Source organism: Carlito syrichta, unplaced genomic scaffold (genome assembly GCF_000164805.1).
Source record: "Carlito syrichta isolate Samal-C Ts95f unplaced genomic scaffold, Tarsius_syrichta-2.0.1 Scaffold312038, whole genome shotgun sequence".
Taxonomy (NCBI): Eukaryota; Metazoa; Chordata; class Mammalia; order Primates; family Tarsiidae; genus Carlito; species Carlito syrichta.
This window is the reverse complement of record NW_007256134.1, coordinates 9,948-14,659: the sequence shown is the minus strand read 5'-3', so window position 1 is coordinate 14,659 and position 4,712 is coordinate 9,948. Positions and strand designations below refer to the sequence as shown.

The 4,712-nt window shown below is 48.6% G+C and overlaps 1 protein-coding gene across 2 annotated transcripts in view; it reads right to left on the bottom strand.

The window, feature by feature from the left end:
• Positions 1-4,712, bottom strand: part of RILPL2 (Rab interacting lysosomal protein like 2) — a 19,970-nt gene that overhangs the window by 13,489 nt on the left and 1,769 nt on the right. The window lies entirely within an intron of this gene.

Here is a 4,712-nt window from a genome sequence, read left to right as displayed (position 1 = left end):
AGTCAGAGTCTCACTCTGTTGCCCAGGCTGGAGTGCAGTGGTTCGCTCATGGCTACCTCAGCCTCGACCTGCTGGGCTCCAATGATCCTTCTGCCTCAGCCTTCCAAGTAGCTGGAACCACAGGCGTGTGCTACCACACCCTGCTAATTTTTCAATTTATTGTGGAGAAGAGGTCTCATCAAATTGCCCAGGCTGGTCTCAAAACCCTGGGCTCAGACAATCCTCTCATCTCTGCCTCCCCAAGTGCTGGGATTAGAGGTGTGAGCCACCGTACCCGACCTGCTAACCCTTTTTTTTTTGGACTAGGAGTCTCACTCTGTCATCCAGGCTGGAGGGCAGTGGCACGCTTGCTCCTGGCCACCACAGCCTCGACCTGCTGGGCTCAGGTGATCCTTCCGCCTCAGCCTTCCAAGTAGCTGAAACTATAGGTACGCGCCACCATGCCCAGATAATTTTTTGATTTATTGTGGAAATGAGGTCTCACCAAGTTGCCCAGGCTGGTCTTGAACCCGTGGGCTCGGACAGTCCTCTCACCTCAGCTTCCCAAAGTGCTGGGATTATAGGCATGAGCCACCATGCCTGGCCCCATTCTTAAGACTGCAGTTTGGGAAGAAAATGTGCTATCTCATCTGGCACTGATGAAACTCGGGTACTTTGCCTCATATAGGAAACCACCCAGTCCCTGCAAAGACCGCAGGATTTCTGGCTCATAATAAGACTTCCTCCACATTCTTGTGCCTGGAGATTGCAAGGAAAATAGCACAGAATGATGTAGCAGCACCATCTTTGGCAAGTCATGTAACTTTTCTCAAAATCTGAAAAGCCAGGCTACTGCCGGGCTCGGTGGCTCAGCCTGTAATCCCACGCCTTTGGGAGGCTGAGGTGAGTGAATTGCCTGAGCCCACGGGTTCGAGACCCACCTGGGCAGCGAGACCTCATCTCTACAATAAATCAAAAAATCAACCGGGTGTGGTAGCGCATGCCTGTAATTCCAGCTACTTGGAAGGCTGAGGCGGAAGGATCACCGGATCCCAGCAGGTCGAGGCTGCGGGGGCCCGGAGCGGCCACTGCACTCCAGTCTGGGCGACAGAGTGAGACTCCAACTCAAAAAAAAAAAGGCTACTAATCATCACAACCATGTCACGTGATGGATACAAAAGTAGAACCTTATCTACAAAAATAATTATCACTATGACTTAGAAATCAGTGAAATAGATTAGGCATGGTGGCTCACACCTGTAATCCCAACACTTTGGGAGGCCAAGGCAGGAGGCATTCTTGGGCCTAGGAGTTTGAGACCAGCCACGGCAACACAGTGAGACCTCATCTATACAAAAAAATTAGCTGGGTGTGGTGGCATGCGCTTATAGTACCAGCTACTGGGGAGGCTGAGGCAGAAGGATCTCCTGAGCCCAGGAGGTCGAAGCTGTGGTGAGCTGTGAATGTGCCACTGCACATAAGCCTAGGCAACAGAGTGAGACCCTGACTCAAAAAAAAAGTAATCTATAAAACCGAGGTAAAACATACAGTAAAATATACTAATCTTGGGTTTGGAACACATGCCTTTTAACATAAGTAATAACCACACCCTGATTAAGATATGGAGCATTTCGGGCGGCTCAGTGTCTCAGCATGTAATCTCATCACTTTGGGAGGCCAAGGTGAGTGGATTGCCTAAGCCCGCAGGTTCGAGACCCACTGGGCAACTTGGTGAGACCTTGTCTCACAATAAATTTAAAAAATTTAGCCAGGTGTGGTAGCGTGCACTTGTAGTTCTGGCTACTTGGTTTTTTTTTTTTTTTTGAGTTGGAGTCTCACTCTGTAGCACAGACTGGAGTGCAGTGGCTGCTCCCGGCCACCGCAGCCTCGACCTGCTGGGCTCTGAAAATCCTTCCGCCTCAGCTTTCCGAGTAGCCGGAATTACAGGCATGCGCTACCATGCCCGGCTGATTTTTTTGATTTATTGTAGAGATGAAGTCTCACTGCCCAGGCGGGTCTCGAACCCGCGGGCTCAGGCAGTTCTGGCTACTTGTAAGGCTGAGGCAGAAGGATCGCCAGAGGCCAGCGGGTTGAAGCTGCGGTGGCTGGGAGCAGCCACTGCACTCCAGTCTGGGCGACAGAGTGAGACTCCAAGTTGGAAAAAAAAAAAAAAGATATGGAATATTTCTAGCTCTCTAGCAATTTCCCTTCCTCTCCCGCACCACCATGCTGCCTTCTTTTTGTTTTGTTTTGTTTTGTTTTTGAGTTGGAGTCTTACTCCATTGCCCAGGCTAGAGCGATCCACTTGCCTCGACCTCCCAAAGTGCTGGGATGAAAGGCTGAGCCACCAAGCCTTGCCAATGCTGCCTTCTATAACTAAAGATTATTGTGCCTACCATATATAAGTATACAGTAGGTACTCTTTTGTGCCTGGCTTCTTTCTTTCTTTCTTTTTTGAGTCGGAGTCTCACTCTGCCTCCCAGGCTGGAGTGCAGTGGCACACTCACGGCCACCACAGCCTCAACCTGCTGGGCTCAGGCGATCCTTCCGCCTCAGCCTTCCAAGTAGCTGGAACCACAAGCATGTGCCACCATGCCCAGCTAATTTTTTGATTTATTGTAGAGACAAGGTCTCGGCAAGCTGTCCAGGCTAGTCTCGAACTCCTGGGATCAGGCAATCCTCTTACCTCCACCTCCCAAAGTACTGGGATGACAGGTATGAGCCACCACACCTGGCCCGGGCTTCTTTCTCTTGATGTAACATCTGTGGGATTCATCCATACAATTGCCTATATCAGTATTCCTTTTTTTGCATTGTTGTGTACTATTTCACTGGAGGAATACACCACAATTTTAAAAAAATCTGTTATTTTTGGATTGTTTGCAGTTTGAACAATTACAACTCAAGCTGCTCTGAATCTTCTGGTCCGTGTCTTTTTGTAGTCATATGCATGAATTTGTCTTTAGTTAAAATGTGTCTTGGCCAGGCATAGTGGCTCACACCTGCAATCCCAGCACTTTGGGGGGCCGAAGTGAGAAGATTGTCTGAGCCCAAAGGTTCGAGACCAGCCTGGGCAACTTGACGAGACCTCGTCTCTACAGTAAACCAAAAAATTAGCTGAGTATTTGGCACGTCTGTGGTTCCAGCTACTTGAAAGGCTGAAGTGGAAGGATCGCTTGAGCCCAGCAGGTCGAGGCTGTGGTGGTCGTGAGTGTGCCACTGCACTCCAGCCTGGGTGACAAAGTAAAACTCCAACTCAAAAATAAAAAATAAATAAAATTTAAAAACATATATGTTTCTTGGCTAGGCAAGGTGGCTCATGCGTGTAATTCCAGCATTTTAGGAAGTCAGGACAGGAGGATTGCTTGAGCCCAGGAGTTCAAGACCAGCCTAGGCAACATAGTGACACTCCATCTTTACAGAAAAAAATTAAAAAATTAGCTGGGCAGGTGCTGGGTACGTGTAGTTTCAGCTACTTGGGAGGCTAAGGTAGAAGGATCACTTGTATCCACGAGGTCAAGGCTGTGGAGAGCTGTGATCATGACACTGTACTACAGCCTGGGGGCAGAGTGACAATCTAGTCTCATCAAAAAAAATAATGTTTCTTACTTTAGGTCAAAGCTTCTCAAACTTTGGTGCCTGAACCAGCAGCATCAGCATCCCCTGGGAACTTGTTAGAAAAGCAGATTCTTGCTGGGTGCGATGGCTCACGCCTACAATCCCAGCACTTTGGGAGGCCAAGGTGAGAGGATTGCCTGAACCCAGGGGTTCGAGACCAGCCTGGGCAACTTTGCGAGACCTCATCTCTAAAGTAAAAAAATTTTTTTTAAATTAGTCGGGTACAGTGGCACATGCCTGTAGTTCCAGATGCTTGGAAGGTTGAGGCAGAAGGATTGCCTGAGCCCAGTAAGTTGAGGCTGCGGTGGCTAGGAGTATGCCACTGCCCTCCAGTCTGGGTGAGAGAGTGATACTCCAACTAAAAAAAAAAGCTGGGCATGGTGGGGCACATCTGTAGTTCCAGCTACTTGGAAGGCTGAGGTGGAAGGATCGCCTGAGTCCAGCAGGTCAAGGCTGCGGTGGCCTTAAGCAGCATGCCACTGCACTCTAGCCTGGGCGATAGAGTGAGACTCCAACTCAAAAAAAAAAAAAAAAAGGAAAAAAAAGAATTGCAGATTCTCAGGTCCCATTCTGGACCTACTGAGTCAGAAACTCTGGGCTGAAACCTGTAATGAGAGTGTAAGGAACACTCTAGATGATTCTTTGCTAGTGAAGGCTTGAGAGTCACGAGTCACGGCTCTAGGGCAAGGTCAAGGACTGTGGGAATCACTGGTGTGGAACGAGGCACAGGGCCAGGCCTCTAGGATGTGCTCAGCAAATGGTAATTATCTGCTGGGTAGTAGGTCATGTCTCTCTTCAGGCCTCAATTAAGAATTTCACCCCCCGCCAACCCTTTTGGGTCCCCTCTCAATAAAATTTTATTTTATTAAAATAAAAATAAATAAAAGAATTTCACACACCCCCCTACCTGGGGGAGGTGAATCTTCTCTTTTTCTCTCTCTTTCTAATTTACCTTATAAATAAACTATATTTTCTAATCTAAAAAAAAAAGCCGGGCTCGGTGGCTCAGCCTGTAATCCCGCGCCTTTGGGAGGTTGAGGTGGTGAGTGGATTGCCTGAGCCCACGGGTTCGAGACCCGCCTGGGCAGCGAGACCCCATCTCTACAATAAATCAA